The sequence below is a fragment of the Sus scrofa genome, chromosome 2 (assembly GCF_000003025.6).
Source record: "Sus scrofa isolate TJ Tabasco breed Duroc chromosome 2, Sscrofa11.1, whole genome shotgun sequence".
Classification (NCBI taxonomy): domain Eukaryota; kingdom Metazoa; phylum Chordata; class Mammalia; order Artiodactyla; family Suidae; genus Sus; species Sus scrofa.
This window is the reverse complement of record NC_010444.4, coordinates 85,263,983-85,287,539: the sequence shown is the minus strand read 5'-3', so window position 1 is coordinate 85,287,539 and position 23,557 is coordinate 85,263,983. Positions and strand designations below refer to the sequence as shown.

Below are 23,557 nucleotides of genomic sequence, written 5' to 3'. Positions count from 1 at the left end.
AGGCAGAATAGATAAATACACTGTGATATATAAAAATACAATAGCAAATGATAAATGTGATGCCATTTATGTGAAATTACAAATATACAAAATAACATTACATGTACATATAGGAATATATGCGTGTGGGAAAAGAAAAAAAAATGCACAGGAAGAATGTATCAACTTCAGAATAGCAATAACCTCTGAGAAACCAAGGAAGAGAATGGAAGCTGAGAAAGTAGACAAGGAACATCAAATACATCTATAAAACTTAATTCCTTTTAAAATACTGAAGCAAAAATGGATTTGTTGAATCCAAGTGGTATGTACATAAGTATTTAATATTTTAACCTCTCTCTCTGTTTAGAATGCTTTTCTATATATATATATATATATATATATATATATATATATATATTATACCACCACACGCGTGGCACATGGAAGTTTCTGGGCCAGGAATGGAATCCGGACCACAGCTGGGACCCTCACCACAGCACCAGACCCTTTAACCCACTGCGCCTGGCCAGGCATCCAACAGGCACCTCCTCAGCAACCCAAGCTGCTGCAGTTGGATTCTTAACTCACTGTGCCACAGTGGGAACTCCCAAAATGTTTTTTTAAAAAGAAATGTGCATTCTGCTTGTAAAACTATAAATATGGTAAAATTCATTGAATTATTTTTTTAAAAAAGAAATATGCATTCTGTTAGTACAATCAATTAATGTCTCAGTTTGTTGGCTTACCGATTTTCTAAACTTTGTATTTATTTGATTTTCTTAAGGCAAATGTATATTATTACAAAACAAAGTCTCGCTGAGATGAACATATTGATGGTGGCAATTTATGCAAACATATCTTTCTAGAAAGGTGCTTATTGTCTGGGGAAGTTGATTATGGCTTCTACCCCCAAACTCAGGTGCACCCTAAGAGTGCTGGGACCTGCTTCCTGATGACCAACTTTTCCATTTGAGGACTGTTTAGTGACTCATGCCTGTCTTGTTAAAACTCAACAAGGGATAGCTCTTCACTTCACGAATGGGGGGAGGGTTGACCCCAAGACCTGTCTGTTATCTAAGCAGAAATTGTCACACTTTCACAAAGCACTGCATAAACATTTTGGTGCCACCCCCCCACTTTAAAGAGTTTTTTGTTTTCTTTTTGTTTTCCTCTTCTTTTAATTTTTAGGATGGCACCCATGGCATATGGAGGTTCCCAGGCTAGGGGTTGAATTGGAGCTGCAACTGCCAGCCACGCGACACACAGGATCTGAGCAGAGTCTGCAACTACACTGCCGGTCACAGCAACATCGGATTCCCAACCCACTCAGTGTAGCCAGGGATTGAACCCGCATCTTCATGGATACTAGTCAGGTTTGTAACCCACTGAACCACAATGGGAACTAACCAGCTGCTAAAACTCATTCAGCTTATTAAGAGTTAACTTCACTGGAGTTCCCATTGTGGTGCAGTGGTTAACGAATCTGACTAGGAACCATGGCCTTGCTCAGTGGGTTAAGGATCCGGCGTTGCCATGAGCTGTGGTGTGGGTCACAGACGCGGCTCAGATCCCGCATTGCTGTGGTTCTGGCATAGGCTGGCGGCTACAGCTCCAATTAGACCCCTAGCCTGGGAAGCTCCATATGCCATGGGTGCAGCCCTAGAAAAGGCAAAAAGACAAAAAGACAAAAAAAAAAAAAAAAAAAAGAGTTAACTTCACATCTGGATCTGGTCAGCCTGAGACTGTGTGTAAAAGCCAATAAAAAAACCAAGGGCCATCACAGTAAAGGAGGCAGATATCACCAACGCCTGCCTTTTGTCATACTGTACATACAACTGTCACCTCAAACTCAACAGGTGAAAAAATCAGAATCACCCAATTCCACATCCTCCCCCCCCCCCCCCCCGTGGACTAATGGGTCTTTTCTCTGATTGCCATACCCTCTTAAAACAAATATTTCCAGTCGCTTAGATTTTTGAGGTTTTGATCTCAAACTTTGTGGATTCCTCCCAGATCACTCCTCAGCATCCAGTTAGCCAGGAAGATTTGGTAGGTTTTGGTGAATATGTTTCTTGTTTGTTAATGTCTCTTCTTTCCTCTTTGGTCTCATCATCACCACCATCACTCCAGCTCAAGCTCTCACCCGAGCTGAGCCAGTGGCCAGTCCTGTGTTGGTTTTTCCCTTCTTGTAGTTTAACTTCACTATTTCCTCCTCCGAATGCCTGTACCAAATATCTTTATTTATACTCTTCTTTGAACATTTAGCAACTGCTAGTTCAGTTGCTATTTGTTTCTGTTGTTCTCTTGATTAAAAAAAAAAAAAAAAGTTAGCACAAGTACCCAGATTTCCCCTTTAATTCCCAAATAGTCAATAAAAGAAGTAACCCCAGAGTGTCCAAGAGAGCAGGGTGGAAAGTTATAGCTGTTGAAAGTCTGCTGATTTTCCACATGTTTATTCCAAGCCAGGACTTTCTTCCTAGAGATGTTGAAAGTCTAGAAATGAAAGCTTTCATGGAGTTGGACTCTAACCTTTGTCTAACATACAATAAAGACGGTGACTGTAGAAATCTTGGGTCCAGCAAGTGATGACATCAATAGGGTCTGCCTACTACACAGAAAGATTATCATTGGATCGCTACAGTTTCTAAGCCTTGTCAGGAAAACTAGCTGGCTTTCGAATCAGTCAGCTCTGGCTGCTATAACAAAATACAATAGGTTTAAACATATGTTTCTCACCCTTCTGGAGGCTGGGAAGTTCAAGATCAAGGTGCCTGCTGATTCCAGTCCTGATGAGAACCCTCTTCCTGGTTTGCAGATGACCAGCTTCTCATTAGGTCCGCAAGCAGCCCTTCCTTGAAGGCGGAGGGGGAGAGAAAGTGGCAGGAAGGGAAAGGTGGGGGGAGGGAAGGGCCAGGGATGGGAGACAGAGAGAGAGCAAGAGAAGGGAGGAGGAGAGAGAGAGAAGGGAGAAGGTGAGAGGGAAGGAGAGAGAAAGAGAAGGGAGGGGAGAGGGAAAGAGAGGGAGAGAGAGAAGGGGGAAGGGAGGGGGAAGGAGGGAGAGACAGGAAGGGGAGGGAGAGGGGGGGAAGGGGAAAGAGAGGGGGAGAAAGGAGAAAGGGGGGAGACAGAGACAAGGGGAAGGGAAGGAGAAGAGAGAAAGAAAGAAAAGGGGGGAGAGGGAGGGAGAGCAGAAGAGGGAGGGGGAGGGAGGGGGATGGGGGAGGGGGAAGCAGAAGGAGGAGGAGGGAGGGGAGGGAGGGAGAGAGGGGGAAGAGGGAGGGAGAGAGGGGGGAGAGGGAGGGAGAGAGGGGGAGAGGGAGGGAGGAAATCTGTAGCTGGCTTGCTTTGGTCAGGTCCCATCTTGAGCGCCCCACCTCGTCTAACCCTAATTTCCTCCCAAAGGCCCCACCTCCAAATGCCATCACGTTGGGTATCGTGGCTCCCACTCAGGAATGTGGGGCTTTGAAGGGGAGGAACCCATTCAGTCCCTCGCAGGCACTTTTCTGGTTCCTCAAATGCCTGTATTCTAAGCCTGTCGGAGGGTCACAGTTGTTTCACCACATCCCATGGACATCGGCTATGGTTTTATGAGAATTTAGTGTGAACAAAGACCACAAAAGCGGAGCAAGGGTGGTGCTGTTGAAGCTGAAGGCAGGAACCCCACCCCCCCCACCCCGATCAGCCGCGAGGTCCAGTGGGGGAGGGGAGGGAGGCCAGACAGTCACCACGAAAGACACTGCTTCACGGTCTGTCATTTTAAACCCTTAATATTTATTGTTAGATTTCACACAAGGCTCAGCCCTTCTTCCCACTCCAAGTGTTACACGTCGTCTCGTAGTGTTTATTTAAATAATCTTAAAATGAATTTAAATTGTTTTCACTTTGAGAGTGAAGTCTACAGTCTCTTGAAAGAATTGAGGACATTCCAGGAAGTAAAATTAAACAAAATAGACAGAATTAGGAATTTATCTTCTGCAAACTATAATGTTAACTTCAAGTGACTTTGAAAATATGGTGAATGAAGCTCTTCTGAATGTCTGGAGTTTATACCTTCTCAGAAAGTCTGTTAATTAGTATAAACTTGAGCCTTAAAATAATTTTTCGTTAAAATTATATGAGGTGTTCTTTCAAAAAGGAAGCATTTATCTGCAATTGCTATAGAGGATCTGTTCATTAGGTGAAGAGTCCTTTTCAATAAGCAACAAAACCATTAACCAGAATGTTGAAAATCTGGCCCTAATTCACATGTAAATCAATTTTAAGATTATCAAGAGTTCCCTGGTGGCTCAGTGGGTTAAGGATTTGGCATTGTTACTTCTGTGGTGTGGATTAGATCCCTAGCCTGGGGACTTCTGTATGCCACAGGCAGAGTCCCCCCCCCGAAAAAAGTGAAAATATACCTAAGGGAGTTCTTGCTCTGGCACAGTGGGTTAATAATCCCGTTTGCCTCTGTGAAGGTGCCAGTTTCATTCTGGCCAGGTGCAGTAAGTTAAGGATCCGGCATTGCTGCAGCTGTGGCATAGGTCACAGGTCCAGCTTGGATTCAGTCCCTGGTCAGGGAATTTCCATATGCTATGAGTGTGGATGAAGAAGGAAAAAAAAAGTATCTAAGATTCTACCCCTCCCATGAGTTATAAGACCCAGGATCATTTTGATTTGATTTGTGGTTTTTTTTATACTAATTGGTTTGTAAACATATTTACAAATAACACTTTTAAGTCAAATGACTTTTCCAGTCTTCATTCTATTTTATTATTATTATTATTATTATTATTATTATGTGTTTTTTAGGTCCACAGCTGCAGCATATGGAAGTTCCCAGGCTAGGGGTTGAATCAGAGCTGTAGCCCTGTAGCCGCTGGCCTACACCACAGCCACAGCAACGCGGGATCTGAGCCGCATCTGTGACCTATACCGCAGCTCACAGCAATGCCAGATCCTTAACCCACTGAGCAAGGCCAGGGATGGAACCCACAACCTCATGGTTCCTAGTCAGACTCATTTCCGATGAGCCATGATGGGAGCTCCCCATTCTATTTTAATATTTTAATTCCATTCTAGCTCCTCTACTTAAGTTAGTGCTTCTCTGTGATAATACAGATTTCAATAAATTCCAGCTCGGCCTGGGTCTCTGCTCTGTGGCAGGGTCTCAGTTTTATAGCACTAGTCCTAAAAAATTAGGCTTTGGAATTTTATATTTGTTGGCTTTCCTTGATTGAGTTGTTCAGTCCCTTAAAGAAATCCCCAGGATCTAGTGACCAAAGGCCCACAAAGGAAAGGGGCCACACTTTCCCTCTCCACCTCCTCTGTAATTTTATACTAGGAGGGCATTAGTTCTTTTCCTATGATGCCTCTGTTAGGCTTCACTGATGCCTCTGATGAGAGTCCAATTGTAGAACACATTTAAAAAGAGGAGGGGAGAGAAGTGCAGGATATAAAAGTACTATTTCCAAGTAATTTTCATTTCTTCTTCAAAGAGTTTTTGAGTCTCCATGACTTAGAGCTCTTAAAAAACCATCTGTTGCCCTAGTTTAACAACGCTCCAGTTTTAATCATTGCTTGTACACCCAGTGCTTTGCATATAGCAGGAATCTGATAAATACATGTCGTAACAATGGATGATTAAGTTCAATCTCAATTCTCTCCAAAATCATTTTCCTAGTGCAGCCTCATCACTTGACTCCCTTGAACTGGTAAAATATTTCTTGCTTCTTCTGGGTCTTTGATGCCAAGAAACCCTGTGGTGAAGGGAAAGTTAAGTAAAAGCCCATATTTGGCAAATGACCATATATTTAAATAGTTCCTGGTTGTGGCAGAGAGCTCAGCTTTGATAGAGGACCTCTGTGTAAATTCACAGATCCCTGCATTGTAGCATCTCTCACTCAGAGCAGGAGCGACGCAGAAGTATATATAACATTAGCATGAAATTCCAAGAGAGAAAGGCAACTGTGACATCTCTGAGAACTGTGGGGCCTCTTGGCTTTCAAAGCAAGGTCGGTCATTCTAACCAGCCAGCCTGTTCAACTGCCAGAAATTGTCTCATGAAACGAAAGGAAATTATGGATCTGTCTTTCCTAAGAGCCGCTCGTGATGGACAGAACCCTGTGGTGAGAATGAATCCAGCTGGAGAAAAGCCCTGCGATAACAGCAGGTCATCCTACAGCGGCTCCAGCCCCAGGAGCTATAACAGGGGGCAAAAGTTACATCAACACATTCTTTTTTAATTTAATTTTTTTGCCCCCCCCTTTCTAAGGACTGCACCCTGAGGCATATGGAGATTCCCAGGCTAAGGGTTGAAATGCAGCTGCATCTGCGACCCACACCACAGCTCATGGCAATGCTGGATCCCTGACCCACTGAGTGACGCCAGGGATCAAACCTGCCCCCTCAGGGATACTAGTCAGATTCATTTCCATTGCACCACGACGGGAACTCCCTATAACACATTCTGATGGCTCCACTGTCTAGGGTCCAGAAAAAAAACCGAAGCTGCATAAATAAAAGTGGAAGAATGATAGGTTACACCTCAGAATAGAAAATGAAAAACCTGAGGGGTCGTGGGAGGTGTTGAGATGAGTGTGCCATCAACAGAACACTCTCAGGGCAGAGTGTAATGCTGGTTTCCACTTACTGGCTTAGAAGGAGGGAGCTTTGATGGGACCCACCGCGTCATGTCCTCCCTCCACTAGCAGCTCCTAAATGACGTGACCTGGAGTTTGGCACCTGCCGTCTGCGTCTGCATGGATCAAGTCATGAGCCACTGCACCTGCCAAGGCGCAGCACCCCCGATCCAAGCTCAGGGTGGAGATCAGGAATGAGATACTCTGGGAAAACTGGAAGACTGGGTCTTCAGGTAGTTAGATATTTTTAGAAGATTTTGTGAGCCCACTTCTCGCATCTCCTCATTTCTAGAAAAACGCTAAACAAAAAGATGTCCTAGTCATCTGTAAATGCAGCCACGCCCAAGGGTGAGCCTGCGAGCCCTGAGGGAACTCAGGAAAGAAAGCAGACAGGCTGAGGTGTGTATCAAAGGAGTGAGTCCAGTAAACCCAGACCCTTCCGTCTTCCCCTAGAAACTAACGTCCTTAACTGAGATATCCGGTTTTCTGTAAATTTTTTGTTCGTACTACCGCCCCTTTGTTGAAAAAGGTCCTATATATCCTGGCTCCTCATCTCACCTCCTCAGTGTGGTTTCTCAGAGCTGCCTGAGATGCTGTCTCCCAGACTTAAATCCTAATTTAGCCCCCAATTAAACTTAACTCTCCACTTGCAGGTTTGCGTTTCTTTAAGTCGACAGTGATTACGGCAAAGCTCTAAGTATTCAGGGCTAATCCAAAGGGAAGTGATCCAGGTGGGTCCCTACTTCAGAAAAACAAAACAAAACAAAACAAAAAAAAAACAAAGCCAGGGGAGCTTGAAGAGAACCATTCAGCTTCTAAGCACAGGCGCAGGAGAGCCCCATATCCACTTAGAGAAGAGAGGTGAGTTGGGAGCCCTGGTAAAAACATCTGTGGGAGAAGCTCCTATGCAACCAGTGAGACTTGGTGAGAGGGGGAAGAACTCACCCTAAACTGGGCTAGCCGGGGGCTCAGTTTGCAGACAGCCGATCAGCCTGCCTGTGGTTTTGAAACAGACAACATTAATGGCCTGAACCTGGCCTAAACCCAGATTGGGACTTGAACCCATGGTTTTAAATTAGAATCACTCTTTGTCGGGACTCACGGAGGTTCAGGGTCTTGCAAAGGAATTCAGCGAGAGACAAAGTGACAGGCAAGACATAGATTTATTAGGATAGGATGCTTGTGAGAGATGAAAGCGGGCCGGCAAGGAGACTCTGCCCGAGGATCTGGTGGGCCACAGTTTATCATCCAAGGGGAGTGGGGGTTGGAAAAGCCCACCTCTTCCTTTCTGGGAGTAGTAGTTCCTCCCTAGTATCCGGTAAGGTGTGTATTCAAATCTGCCGAAGGGTGGTCCTCAAACTCTTGCCCTTGGTCTGAATCGGAATGCAGGCCGCATCCCATCCCCCGCCCAACGACCTGGGGCCATTCTCGAGGCTCCACTAATGAAGCCAGCCTGACTTGTGCTAATGGTTTTCTTGAGCAATTTGTTAATTTACAGTGATCTCTCAATGTCCCCTGAGCTTCGCTCTGTAAATATGGCCCTTTATCGGGATTTCTCCAACTGCCTGTGTCTACTCCATCCTTACCAGTTTGATCTGCCTTTTTTTTTTTTTTTTTTTTTGTCTTTTTAGGGCCCCATATGGAGGTTCTCAGGCTAGGGGTCCAATTGGAGCTCTAGCTGCTGGCCTACACCACAGCCACAGCTCTCGACAACCCCAGATCCTTAAGCCACTGAGTGAGGCCAGGGATCAAACCTGCGTCCTCATGTATCTTAGTCAGGTTCATTACTGCTGAGCCTCGACGAGAACTCCTGACCTGAATTCTCATGCATCCTATATTTAAGCAATCGCTGCACTTCTCTATCTCTCTCTGCTTTTCTTTTCAGGGCCGCACCTGCGGCATATGGAGGTTCCCAGGCTAGGGGGTTGAATCGGAGCCACAGCTGCCAGCCTATGCCAGAGCTCACGGCAATGCCAGATCCCAGCCCACTGAATGAGGCCAGGGATGAGTCCTCATGGATACTAGCCAGATTAGTTTCTGCTGTGCCACAATGGGAACTCCCTGGACTTCTCCCTTGTTCACTTCTCTGGCAGAGTGGACAATCTCTCTTGACATGTCCTTTGGGGCTGACGCCATGCTAAACACTGAGGAGGGATAGAAAGGAAGGAATAGAAGCCAGGCACTGAGCCCTTCAGCAAAGTACAATTCCATTTGGCTCTGGCCCTAATTTGTATGCAAATCTGTCATTACAAAAGGTCAGCAATACATTACAAATAACCCAAGCAAAGGATTAAGGGGTTGGCAAGGAGGAGTTCCTGCTGTGGCTCAGTGCGTTAAGAAGCCGACTAGTATCCATGAGAATTCAGGTTTGATCCCTGGCTCTTAGTGGGTTAATGATCTGATGTTCCCATAGGAGCTGTGGTGTAATTCACAGAGGCAGCTCAGATCTAGCAGATCTGGCATTGCTGTGGCCGTGGCGTAGGCTGGCACCTGCAGCTCTGATTCTACCCCTAGCCTGGGAACTTCCATGTGCCACAGGTGCAGCCCTAAAAAAAAAAAAAAAGAATGGGATGGCGAAAGTTATTCTAGTCACCTAAGCAATACTGTGATATTCAAAACAACATTGTTTACATGGTTTTTTGCCCAAAAGAGTGGTTCAAAATTTAAAAAGCTGAATGAAGAAGGCAACAGAAGGGAATTTCAGGTGAAAAAAAAAGGAGCTCATTTTTATCATCTGACTATATTACTTATATTAGCTAAAATTCATGTCCTTTTCCATGCTGACCTCCTAATATAGCTCAGATTGTCTAGTTAAGATACCAAAGGGTATTCAGAACAGAGAAATATGTCTTATTGTCCTAAAAGTTGTCTGTCCAGTCTTGCTGCTTTGCAAAGTTGCAAAAAATCACACTCTGTGAGTTCACATACTTCCTTTTAGGCTGAATAAAAAAACCAGCTTCCAAGTCAGGATGAGCAGAGAGTTCCAAACACTGAGCATTTCATGGCAGGCAGCATGAAGTCCTGGATTGGATCTATAAAATCAGGGTTGATACATTCTGATCCTTTACAAAAGGACCAAAGGGCAAAAATTCCTCATGTAGTTTTTGGTATAAGAGAAGTTCATACATACATAATAATCTCTATCTTTTACTACACACACACACACACACATACGCACCCATACCTTGCAGTTTCACTTAGTGAAATACCAGGATTTTTACTCCAGTGTCCCTGGGCCTCCAGAGTTCAGCCACAGGGCATCAGGTAACTGGAAGTGGGATGAGGCTTGAAAATTCAAAGATCACCCATTTCACATTGTTCCAGAGTGCCTGCTTTTCCCACAGAGAAAAGTGCTCTCAGTAGAAGGTTGTTAGGGGAGTTCCCATTGTGGCTCAGAGGAACCAAATCTGACTAGGAACCATGAGGTTGCGGGCTCGATCCCTGGCCTCACTCAGTGGGTTAAGAATCCGGCGTTGCTCTGAGCTGTGGTATAGGTTGCAGACGTGGCTCGGATCCCAAGTGGCTGTGGCTGTGGCTGAGGTGTTGCTGTGGCTGTGGCGTAGGCCTGCAGCTGTAGCTTCGATTGGACCCCTAGCCTGGGAACCTTCATATGCTGTGGGTGCGGCCCTAAAAATCAAAAAAGAAAAAAGGAAGTTGTTAGGGACCTTGGGCCCCCAAGGGCCTGAGGCCTGTTCCACTAATATCATATGTCATATATATCATAATATCAGGGAGTAGGAACTGGGGCAAAGGTGTCTGGAAGATGAATGCTCGATTCTCTCGCTTTTGTGCTCCCCACCCCCACCCCACCAGTATTTTAGTTTTTCTTAATGAGCCAAAGAAGGAAATCAGATAGGCTAAATACCTTGCCCAAGGTCATTCAGGGCTCTTGACCAAGTTCAAAGCATTGCTGGCTCGGGGATCCACCTGGAACATGCCTGCCTAATGACTGGGAGGCACAGGTCTCCTGGAGCATTCAGGGCTGTCGCTCCAGAGAAACTTTCCTGGGGAAGATTTGTGGCTTAGTTCAGTTTGAATGAGAAGAAGAGGAAAAAGGGAAAAGAAGGGAGCAAACGATGGATCTGAGGTGTCAAGAGGCTGCCAGGATTGTCATAGCTCTTGGCCTGAAAGGGTGAGATGATTAAGAAGGGCTTCTTGCTGGTGAAATGAATGAGCTGGGAACTGGTGGTTTAGCTGTCCCAGCAGATACGGCCCTGGGTGGTCTCCTCCTCCACTTTTTCCTGGTAGCCAAACCGGCCCACAGATATTTCACTTAGCTTGTACGGTACAGGATCACAGAGTGTTTATAATTAAACTAGTTGCCAACATGTAAAAAAGCTGGTTGGCTTCTCCCTTTTCTTAAAAAAAAAAAAAAAAATAGGAGTTTCTGTCATGGCATTGCAGAAATGAATCCAACTAGGAACCACGAGGTTTCGGGTTTGATCCCTGGCCTCGCTCAGTAGGTTAAGGATCCGGCGTTGCCGTGAACTGTGGTGTAGGTCACAGATTCGGCTTGGATCCTGCGTTGCTGTGACTGTGGCATAGGCTGGCAGCTGTAGCTCTGACTGGACTCCTAGCCTGGGAACCTCCATATGCCGAGCAGCAGCCCTGGGCTGGGAGCAGCGGCCGCTGCCTCTCTTTACCTGGGGTGCACCCCCCCCACCCCCCGCCCCCTGCACCCCGACTGAGCCAGAGCCTACTGCCCTGCCTCTTCCGGCCTCTCCACCTTTTCCCATACCTATTTCTTTCTTCCTGCCCCAATGTCATGAGCACCTGAGACTGAAGAATTTCCTAACCCACCTCTGTGTTCAGACTTGCCCCTTGATCGATCCTGCTCTCTTTCTTAAAGCCCTGCCCTCTCCCAGGTGGCCTCAGCAAACTGCACAGTCCTACGGGCCAATTAATGTGATGCTTAAATCTTACAGTCAAGAAACGGCACTCAGTTATTTTTTCATGTTTATTTTTCCAGAACCTACTGGAAAAGACCATGGTCGTGTGAATTTTAGGCCAGGGGGACAGACCAGGTGTAGAGACTTGGTACAGGTGAGCAGCTTGTCATGCCACCTTGTGAGGGTTGCTTGTCCATTTTTTTTACTCTGTGGAAGTACCCCGGCCAGGGATGGAACCTGTGCCACAGAAGCGATAATGCCAGATCCTTAACCTGCTGAGCCACCAGAGAACTCAGGCTACTGTTCTTTCTTGAGCATGGGACCCATCCAAGACTGGAACTTGGAAACTGGACCGTGGGGTAATGGAGCATCTACCCCTCCCTAGAGCCATCTCAAGAAAAGAGAGGAGGCCTCCTCATCCCCACATCCATCTAAAGACCCCCCTCTAGGCAGGCCCTGGCCGGGCACAAGACACTTGAGGAACCCTCCAGAGCCACCCGTGATGCCAATGGGGCACTAAGCCTCCTGGCAGAGTGCCATGTACTGCTCAGGGAAACACATGGCTCCTCCCTTGTCCTGCAGGTACAGCTCGAAGGTCAAACGAGCTGAAGGGTGGCCAAGGCCAGGACGGGCCTGGGCTCCCGCAGCCCAGCAAAGAAGGGAGCTCATTTGCTTACAGTTTCACCCCAGCCTTTCCCCCTCCCCGACAGCTGGCTCCCCGGTTAATTCTGTACCACGATCATCAGACTGGCAGCTGGTTTAGTTCTGACAGCTTTTTCTTCTCCTTCTCCAAACTTCTAGCTTTAGGAAGTACTTTTAACAAGGCTTATGTTTAAACAAGAACATGGCAGGGGCCTGGGAACGCTAAGGAACAATAGGCAGGCGGCAATGACCTCCCCCAGAGTCCCCTAGCCTTTGTTCACAGCCCAGAAGGCATCGCCTGAACTTGAAGAAATTATAGTGTGATGTGGTAGACTGCGAGCGTAAGAAGTGAGGGAGAGAGAAAGAGAATGAACACAGCTTGGAATCAAGTTTTTTTTTTTTGTTTTGTTTTGTTTTGTTTTTTTCAGGGTTAGGGGTTGAATCAGAGCTTCAGCTGCTAGCCTACACCACAGCCACGGCAACTCAATCCTTAACCTGCTGAGCAAAGCCAGGGATCGAACCTGCATCCTCATGCATACTAGTCTCTGAACCACAATAGGAACTCCTGGAAATAAGTTCTTAAAGCTAATGTGTCCCTGGCAAACGTGTAATTTCCCTAAGTTTACAGGAACAGAGGACTTAAAGAGCTGAGTTTCAAGTTATATATACATATATATCACTCATTATCACTCTGCACTCATGGTTTCACAGTCCAGATTTAGATCCAGGAGGGGAAAAAAAAAAGACTGATAGGAAAACTGAGAGCGTGCAACTCAATGCTTGAAAATAAAATTGAGGATTTGCTTAAGTGTGAACATTTTGATTCTGTGGGGAAATATTAGCTCTCAGAAATGACGCCCATGATAATCACAGCATCTTTACTGAGTGGCTGGTAAGTGCAGAACCTCTGCTTTCAAAGAGTTTGCAGTCTTAACCATGTGAAGAAGGCATGGATTTGGAAGAGGTGATAACAAAATAAATGCTGGCCAAATAACATCAGAAGGTTTAGGAATAAGGAGATTTCTTAGCAAAACCCAGAGTGCTATGAGTGTTTAGGACAAAGAGAAAATGGAATCCATCAAGAAAGGTCTTGCTGACTCTGGCATGTACAATCCTTTACCTTCTACCCAATGTCAATCTAGTGTTTGGCCAAACAGGAACCATATTTCTAACATATAGAACGTGCTGACACATAGTGTAAGCGCTCAACTCATGCTTCTTTAATGAATGAGCAAATGAATGAATTCAAGTAAAGAAAGCAGACAGGCTCCGCTGTTTTTAAGCATTCCTTTGAGGCACTCTTCCCAGGAGAAGCAGATGCCTATCAGAGTCACAAGCCTCCCCCATGTGTGCCAAGACACCTCTCTTGGTGAGGCTTCTTTGCCAGCGCATGTCTGGAAGAGCAATTTTGTGTCTTATAGCCACCTAACCCAGGACAAGTCCCTGGGCCTTTGAACCCCTGTGCCATCATCTGTCAAGCGAAACCCACTTCATGGGACATAGTGTAAGCAAAGCTCTTAGCAAGGTGCTATGAGGACATATATGTAAATGAATGTGGATCCTAATTTGAATATATGAAAATCACACATTTACCTATCCTAAGAGGCTTTTCTAATTATTATTTTTTTCTTTTTTGGCTGTAGTGTATGGAGTTCCTGAGTCAGGGGTTAGACACAAGCTGCAGTTGTTGCAGCTGTGGCAACGACAGATTATTAATCCACTGTGCAGGGCAGGGGATTGAACGTGTGTCCCAGTGCTTCAGAGATACCATAGATCCTGTTTCACCACAGTGGAAACTAATTACTTTTTTTTTTTTTTTTGCTTTTTAGGGTTGCACCCCTGGTATATGGAGGTTCCCAGGCTAGGCGTCAAATTGGAGCTATAGCTGCCAGCCCACGCCAGAGCCACAGCAATTTGGGATCGAGCCAAGTCTGTGACCTACACCACAGCTCACGGCAATGCCAGATTCTTAACCCACTGAGCGAGCCCAGGGATTGAACATGCAACTTCATGGTTCCATATTCAGTAATGAAATAATCTTTTTTTTGAGGTATGGTTGATTTACAATATTTTAGGTGTATAGCAAAGTGACTCAGACTCCGTTATACATATATTTCTGTGTGTGTATATTTATGTATGTGTGTATATATGTATACTTTTTCAGATTCTTCTGCATTAGAGGTTATTATAAAATATTGTCTATAAATAGTTACTTAAAAATTATCTTTGGTTCTTCTCTTTCCAACTTAAAACAAATTTCGTGCATGGATAAAAGGAATTTTCTGGGGCAATATCCACTGGCATGGCGAGCCAGAAGAGTCATCACAGAAGACTTCTGGCTCTGGCTGGGGGACTCGTGCTCCCAGAGCAGGCCCAGTGGCTCAGAGCAGAGAGGGTTAATCCTTCCTGTGAATGTGAGCAGCATTTCTCTGGCAGCTGCCCCACAGCCACAGGGCCCTACAGCCCAGCTCTCCCCACCTTCTGCTTTGCTGGAAGCAGGCCATTCGGGTGGCTTGTTTCAGTGCACGAGCTTATCAATAAAAAGAGATTTAAGTGGACAGGTTGGAGATGGGACCTTACAAAGTCTGGGTAATTGGTCACATGCACAGCTCTCTTCTCCATGACCTCCACCATCAAACCAGTTTACTTCCCCCCTTAAGCCAGGGGACAGTCTGCAGCCCCAAAAGATGACATTGCTCACTGGAGGGGACCCAGAGGGGTTGATTTCCAGGAAGTTCTCCCAGCCTGAGGGAGAGGGCTGCCTCTGGTCTTGCAGAAGGAGGCAGGAAGCTGAGGGGACTCGGTGAGGCAAGCAAACTCCCCCTCCCTCCCCACCCCAGGCGAGTCTGTGAGGGGAGGTCTGAGGAAGCGGTCAGACCTTCTGGCCTCAGTCCCTCCCCTGAAAGCTCCTGGGAATCAAACAATGCAAATCAGATGATGCAAAAAAAGCAAAGCCCCCCCATCTCGCCAAATCCCTCTCCTTCAAAGTCAAATACATGAGGAGTTCCTGTGGTGGGGCAGCTGAAACGAATCCAACTGGTATCCATTAGAATGCAGGTTCGATCCCTGGCCTTGCTTTGTGGGTCAGCGATCCAGCCTTGCCATGAGCTGTGGTGCAGGTTGCCGATGGATCCTGTGTGGCTGTGGCTGTGGCGTAGGTCGGCGGCTACAGCTCTGATTCGACCCCTAGCCTGGGAATCCATAAGCCTCGGGTGTGGCCCTAAAAAAAAAAAAAAAAAAAAAATCAAATCAAATACATGAAAGAGGTGAATGCACAGCGTCAGTTATTTGAGGGGTGGGGTGGCACACGTGTCGTGCAGGAAGAGCATCTGTTAGGCTCTTAGTTGGGAGGTAGTGAAGGTGGTGGTTAAAATTCAACCTGTGGTTCCACCCTTTACTAACTGTGAGTAATTTCGGTCTAAGGATCTGTTTCCTCACTGTACACAGGGCATAGTAATAGTCTCAGCTTCTAAGGTTACAATGAGGAATAAAAGCGAGAGTGTGATTAAACCCTAGTGAGGTGGGTGGTGCCCTGGGAGCCCTCAACAAAGAGGAGCAAGTATTAGTGATAATACCATTATTAATACTATATGGTGGCAAATACCTAAATACATATTTAATAAAATAATGTAATATATGTAATCATAACAATTCTTATTTGTCCTGTCTAATGGGTACAGTGGCTGATGCTGAAAAACCATCTCCCTGAAGGCTTCTGAGGGCTCAGTCATCAAATGACCCCTGGGCGGGCAGCTGGCTGTTCAGACAAGGAGACCACCACACATCCCCACTTAGGACTGGACCCCTTCCAGAGGGCTTTGCCCTAGGCTAGCTTATTTGATCTTCATGGTAACTCTATGAACAGGTTTTACTTTTCTCACTCTCTGGAGGAGGAAACAAAAGCTCAGGGATGTGCCCAGGGTGGCCCCGTTAAAGGCAGCGCCAGGATGAAAATCTAATGCTGCCCCTGAAAAAGTCTGTGCTCCTTTCCTCAGACCAGTGTTCAAAATACAAACCCCAGGGCCCCCAATTCCTAAATCCCAGAGATTCTAATTCTTGACCGGGAGTTTTTTTTTATTTTTTCTTTTCTTTCTTTATTTATTTGCCATTTCTTGGGCCGCTTCCACAGCATATGGAGGTTCCCAGGCTAGGGGTCCAATCTGAGCTGTAGCCACTGGCCTACGCCAGAGCCACAGCAACACAGGATCTGAGCTGTGTCTGCGGCCCACATCACAGCTCACGGCAATGCTGGATCCTTAACCCACTGAGCAAGGCCAGGGACCGAACCCGCAACCTCATGGATTCGTTAACCACTGAGCCACGATGGGAACTCCTGGGAGTTTTTTTAAAGTGCGGGGCCACTTGGAGAGTCTCCACCCGAGAACACACAGCTTTTTTGTTATCTTTGAATGAACCGAAAATTGGAAATAGGAATGCAATGGGCAGTGGAAAAACGGAGTCTCAGCTTTGAGAGGGGAGGCAACGGGAAGCAGGCCTCTGACTAGGAGGCTCCCTGGAGCACTCCAGGTGAAGCCAGGTCCAACAGCACCCATCCAGAGCCTGACGTCCATTGTGGGGAGCATCCTGTAAGCTGGGCACTATCCTGGGCACATCCACACACAGTCACAGTGAGGTCATCTGTCTCCATTATTATTATTATTATTTATTTATTTTTATTTTTTTATTTTTTGCTTTTTTTTTAGGGCCACACACACCTAAGGCACATGGAAGTTCCCAGGCTAGGGGTTGAATCGGAGCAGCAGCTGCCGGCTTACAGCCATAGCAATGCCAGATCCGAGCTGCATCTGTGACCTATACCACAGCTCACAGCAATGCCGGATCCTTAACCCACTGAACAGGTACAGGGATTGAACCCGCAACCTCATGGATCCTAGTCGGGCTCGTTACTGCTGAGCCACAACAGAAACTCCGAGGTCATCTGTCTCTATTTTATAGACAAGAAACCTGAAGCACAGAGTCACTTATGCGAGGCCACCTATTTGTGAAGATAGTTGGTGAAGTACTGATGGTCCCACTCGTAGAACTAACACACCAAGTGGCTGAGGGACAATGATGGCGACTAGCAGAATGCATCAGAGACTGCGGGGTGAGGGGAAGGGCAGGTCTCCCAGGCCTGGAGCACCCCTGGGCGCCTCCTTCTTTCCATCCCAAGAGCCAAGGTGGGCCTCACTTCTCAGGCTCATCCTCCCATCACGCTCAAGGTTGCCTGCCTTTGGTCTCTTCCAGAGCCTTCTGAAAGCACTGATCCCTGGTCCCTTCATCATCCTTAACCTCTTCCTCTATGGTTCTTTCTCAGTCTTCTATGAATAGGGTCAGGTAACCCCGCCCCCCTTTAAAAATTCTTCCCCTCAGACTCATATGCCCTAAATCTCCTAAAACGGATTCCATTCCTCACCCCTCCCCTAATCTGCCCCTTTTCTCCTGTGTCCCCCATGTCAGGTATCGACATCAGCATCCGTTTGGGTGCCCAGGTAAGAAATTGAGGCATCATTCTTTTTTTTTTAGACACTCATGGCATACAGAGGTTCCCAGGCTAGGGGTCAAATTGGAGCTACAGCCACTGGCCTATGCCACAGCCACAGCAACGCCAGATCCAAGCTTCATATGTGACCTACGCCACAGCTCACAGCAACTCCAGATCTTTAACCCACTGAGCAAGGCCAGGGATCAAACCCACAAGCTCATGGTTCCTAGTCAGATTCGTTTCTGCTGCGCCATGACAGGAACTCCTGTGGCGTCATCCTTGATCCCTCCCTCTCCATCACTTTGTCGTCCAGTCCATTGCCTCGTTGTGTAGATGGCACCCTGCAAACACCTCTCAAACTCCCTCACATTTCTCCTCTGTCACCCCCTTCAACCATCATCACGTTGGGTCAGCGCAGGGTTGTCTGTTCTCTGCTTTTCCAGTTTTGCCACCTTCCCACAACTTCTACCCATCGGTGCTCTACCCAACAGCCAGAGTGATCTTTACACATATAAACCTGATCCTGCTACTTGCTTACAAGCCTTCAGTACCTCTGCTAAGTCTTGTGTTTAAAACTAAAGTCCAGATTGTGGGATATAGACCTTTGGTGACATGATTCTGCTCCCTTCTCCAGACTCATTTCTCTTTCTCCCCAGAATCCATATGCCTTCAACCACCCAGCTGGGCCAGTTCCCCTTACCCTGCAGTGGGGATGTCACCTGGCCCAGGATGTTTCTTCTGACCTCTCCCAGGTGCCTGAACCCAGTGCTTACTCCTGGTCACATTCACTTGCCACATGATAGTTATCGTTTTTTCTATATTCTGAACTAAAAGCACAGTACCTGCTCCTTGAGGACAGGGACTGTGTCTTAATTATCAGTGCTCATTCCTAATTATTAGAGGAATGCAAGTCAAAACCACTATGAGGTACCACTTTATAATAGCCAGAATGGCCATCGTGAAAAGGTCTACAAATAACAAATCCTGGTGGGGGTACAGAAAAGGGAACCCTCCACACCATTGGTGGGAATGTACATTGATGCAACCACTATGGAAATCAGTTTGGAGGTTTCTCAAAAACTAAAACTAGAACTACAATACGATCCAGCAATCCCATTCCTGGGCATATATCCAGAAAAAACCATAATTTGAGAAAATACATGCACCCCAATATTTGTTGCAGCATTATTTACAATAACCAAGACATGGAAACAACCTAAATGTCCATCAACAGAGGACTGGATAAAGAAGATGTAGTATATGTATATAATGGAATATTACTCAGCCATAAAAAAGAAGGAAATAATGCCATTTGCAGCAACATGAATGGGCCTGGAAACTATCATACTAAGCAAATTTAGTCAGACAGTGAAAGACAAACATCACAGGATATCACCTGCATGTGGAATCTTGAAAAAAAAAAAAGGATACAAATTAACTTACTGGAAGAATAGAAACAGACTCATATATTTTGAAAAATAAATGGTTACCAAAGAATACATGTGGGGGGTAGATGGGAGGGCTAGACTGGGGGTTTGGGATTGGCATATGCACACTGAGGTATATGGAATGACTGGCCAACAGGGACCTGCTATATGGCACAGAGAACTCTACCCAGCATTCTTTGATAATCTATGTGAGAAAAGAACCTGAGAGAGAATGGATATATGTATATATATGACTGAGTCACTTTGTTGCACAGCAGAAATTATCACAGCCTTGTAAATTAACTATTTTTCAATAAAACTTAAAAAAATTATCAGTGCTTCTTCTTCACACCATACCCGGCACTTAGTTAAAGCCTAATAAATATAGGTTGAATGGTTGAATGACCCAGCAAAGCCAGGAGAAGTAACCAGAAGCTCATCAGCAGACTTTGGGGCTCAGGTCACACCATGTTTTCCATTTTTAGGAGCCAGCCTGGCAGCAGAGATGGACGGAAATGGTTTGGAGGAAGGCCCTGAGAGCTGCCCCTTGCTGAACTAGCCTCTGTGCTAAACACTTGCTGGTAATTAGATTCTCTTAGTTCCCATGTGATCCTGTAAAGTAGATACTGTTTTTGTTCTCATTTTACAGATGATGAAACTGAGACTCAGAGAAGTTAAAGAATTTGTGATAGTCACACAGTGGTGATGCTAAGAACCCTTGTCTTTGTATCTTTCTCTGTGTTACAGTTTAATTCCATAGCTTCCCCCTGCAGCTACCTCCATCTGTAACTTACGTGGAATCTATAGGGAGTTCCTATGACGTTGTAAGCAGAGAAAGAACTAGGAGACAATTTGTAAGAAGGACAAATTGCCTACCAGACTTGGCACTCCTAGGCCAGAGGCCTGGATACCTTTGCTTAGCGTCTAGACCAACTCAGACTCTGTGATCTTGGAAACTGAGAGCTTGAAAGGACCTGAAAAATCATTTAATCCAGTTTCCCCCTGTGACACATGACGGGGCCAGTGATCTGCCCAAGAGCACTCACTCAGTCTCTCCTGACCCCTGGCTAAGCTGTGTGGGCTTTGTCATCTTGGTGGCTGATTTTTGTATACTTGACTCTTGCAGTAAAACAGCCCTCTTAGGAGTTCCTGTCGTGGCGCAGTGGAAATGAATCCAACTAGGGGCCATGAGGTTGCTGGTTTGATCCCCAGCCTTGATCAGTGGGTAAGGGATCCAGTGTTGCCATGGGCAGATGTGCCATGTGTAGGTCACAGATGCAGCTCTGATCTGGTGTTGCTGTGGCTCTGGCGTAGGCTGGCGGCTACAGTTCTGATTAGACCCCTAGCCTGGGAACTGAGGGTTCGGCCCTAAACATAAAAAAAAAAAAAAAAAAAAAAAAAAAAAAAAAAAAAACAACCAAAAAAAAAAAAAACTCCAAAAACAAATGGCCCTCTTAAAGCTTTAAACTGCATTTTTGCTTTGTCAGGGAAAAGAATTTCAACTTCCTTGATGGCCAGATGTCGCTGCAACAGTGGACCTAGACCGGCTGGAACCAGGAAGTTCAGGGGAACTAGCGAGCTCAAGTGAGATGGGGTTCAATGGTGAGGAAAGCCTGGGGGCGGGGGCGGGTGGAGGCAAGTTGGAATTCTTTCCCAGCACAGCCTTCCTTTCACAAACATCAGGGAAAAACACAAGGGGCCTTCAGAATATTTTGTTTAACACATACCTGGTAGTAGAACCTGGAGAAATTGTCCTCAAGCGCTTACAATCCAGAAAGGCAGAGAGGTGTGAGTGCGGTAATTAGATGCGATGAGAATCCAAGGGGAAAACCCTCCCAGAGGCCGTCCAGGGCTTTTTATTTCAGGGACGGTTTCCTACAGGAAGTGGCTCCAAGCTGGGCTTTGAAGGAAAACTAGAAGGGGAGGCAGGCCATTTCCGACCGACCAACCGACCAACCGAGGGAAGAGCCAGGGCGAGATTGGAGGGGCTGAGAGTAAGTGATGAGAGTGTTAATGAGAGCGGTGCTGCTCGACGTGTGGGACGTGGACCAGCCGCACCAGCATCACCTGGGAAACTGTTAGAGCTGCGATGATGGGGCCGCACACCTGGACCTACTGCATCAGGGCTGCTGGGCATGGGCCCTGCAGTCTGAATGGTTTAACAAGCCCTCCAGGTGATTCTGATGCACTTTCAAGGTTCAGGCTCACTGGATTGGATCCTTCCTAACTGAAAGTCCACTGTGTCTTTGCTCCCTTGGTCAGGCTCTGGGACAGCAGGGACAGGTGCAGACAGAACATGGGTGCCAGCATGCCGGTTCCTTCTGAAACACCCCCTGGGCTCCAGTCCTTCTCAGACACAAGCATCACAATGCACTGTGTAGCTTATGGTGGCTTCTCCTCATCTGTGAGGTCCTAGAGGGCCTGGCTGCTCCGTGATGCTAGGTGCTGACTAGGCTAGTACCAAGTGTCACAGCTATGTCTCCAGAAGCCCTGTCATGTCTACTATGCCAGGGCTCTGAGAGGCTCCTTCTTGGAATTCTTTCTTAGTGTCCTCAATGATACAAATGTCACACTCGCACATGGACTTTCTCAAACACCTGGTTTGAAATTGACACACATACCCCTGTTCCAGGTACCCCCTGCTTTTTGTTTTTTCTCCCCTGCTTTTTTCTATCACATCAATCAACATCTATCCTAGGTTTTCTTCTTTTGTATCTTTTCCAGTCTGCCTAGCCTCCAATAAAATGTGCAGTTCATGAAGACAGGGGACTGTGTTGTTTTTATTTCATTGCTGTCATCTCCACACTGAGATGTAGCCTAGCATTTAAGAGGTGCCCTACTGTCCAATGAATGAATGAACGAATGGTTTATACCATGTGATTTTGCACATGTAGCCTCAGTTATTGATTAAGCCAGGAATTGGTCCCTAATCCAGTGGCAGCTTCCCATTGGTTGGCCAATGGCCTTCAAGGGGGTCTGGCACGAGAGCTTTGTCACGATGACAGGCTAAGTCCATCAGAGCCCACTGTTAGGAAGTTGGTGAGACACAGAGAGGGAATCTGAGAGTAGGATGGGACTAAAGAAAGGGGCCACTGAGCAGAGGTAGGAGAAGCTCCAGATAGAGAAGTGAGACAGAGGAAAGTTGTCATCTTTTATCTTTTAATTTGTATTTTCATCTTTTTAGGGCCACACCCGTGGCATCTGGAGGTTCTCAGGCTAGGGGTCAAATTGGAGCTGTAGTTGCTGGCCTACACCGCAGCTCACAGCAGCGCTGGATCCTTAACCCATTCGGCCAGACCAGAGATCGAACCCGCATCCTCATGGATACTAGTCGGGTTCGTTAAGCACTGACCCATGGCCGGAACTCGCCCGAGTCATCTTCATGGAAAAACTCTAGCCTGATAAGTCCAAAGAAGTGCACTGGAAAGCGCTGTGGGGGAGGGGAGCTGCTGGGGGTGACGGGAACTGCTCTTCTATTCCAGATGGTGTCCTGGGTGGCCTTGCAGCCTGTGTACCCAGGACCTTCTCCCTTAGTGCTCTGCACATTCAGAAGCCAGCTTTCCATCCGCTAAGATACCCTTCAGCAAAGGCGCCTGGGTGCCTGGCCAGCCCCTTGTCCTGGGCAGGGGCTCATAGGGACCAGGCTGGGCTGGCTCTCACTCTCGTGGAAGGTGCCTGCACTGGGCTAAAAGGGCTCAGGGTGAGACTTCAGTGGCTGTCCTCGCCCATTCCAGGCAGTGGGACTCAGTGGAGCTGGAACCCTGAAAGCCTGGCAGTATGGAAGCGACTTTGGGCGATTCCACTTTAAATGTACCCTGTCCCTTTATGACTGGGCAGGGAGAAGGTCAGGGAGAGGCTTCATGACTCAGCCAAGTCTGCAAACAAAATCCCGGTGTTTGCTGTTCCACTGTGGCCTTGGAGCGGCTTCTCTGAGGCAGGCTGGGCGTGAGGCAGGGTGTCAGAGGTGGAGGGTGCACAGGGGAAGGGGTCACCCCTGTCCCCAGCTCTGACTGGTTGGTTGTTACCTGATCCACCCCAGGGCCCCGCCCCTCTGTGCCTGCCTGCCACTTACCGTCCTGCCTCATTTCCAAGGACAACCGTGAAAAGCTTGCCACCTGCCCCCACGCAAGACCGAATTTTTCTAGAGTTGCTAGGGCAACTCAAAACATTTTCTTTTCGCTCTGCTCAACACGGAGATTGTTGGGGTTCATATCTTTTTCTTAAATGAAAACATTTTGTCCAGATGGCATGATAACCAAAGCTCATTTGTTCATGAATGTTTATGAAGTTCTGCTAAGAGTTAAGAGCTGGACCAGGAGCTCCCCTTGTGGCCCAGCAGGTTAAGAACCCAACTAGTATCCATGAGGATATGGGTTTGATCCCTGGCCTCACGCAGTGGGTTAAGGATCTGGCATTGCCATGAACTGTGGTGTAGGTTGCAGAGGCGGCTCAGATCCCCTGTTACTGTGGCTCCGGTGTAGGCCGGCAGCTGTAGCTCTGATTCAACCCTTA

The 23,557-nt window shown here is 46.8% G+C and overlaps 1 long non-coding RNA gene across 1 annotated transcript; it reads right to left on the bottom strand.

Annotated features, from left to right (window-relative positions):
* LOC110259403 lies at positions 1,680–21,007 on the bottom strand. Its single transcript, XR_002341751.1, has 3 exons — positions 20,773–21,007; positions 2,719–2,834; positions 1,680–2,285 (listed from the first exon to the last, which is right to left on the bottom strand). It is a non-coding gene; the product is annotated as an uncharacterized LOC110259403 (long non-coding RNA).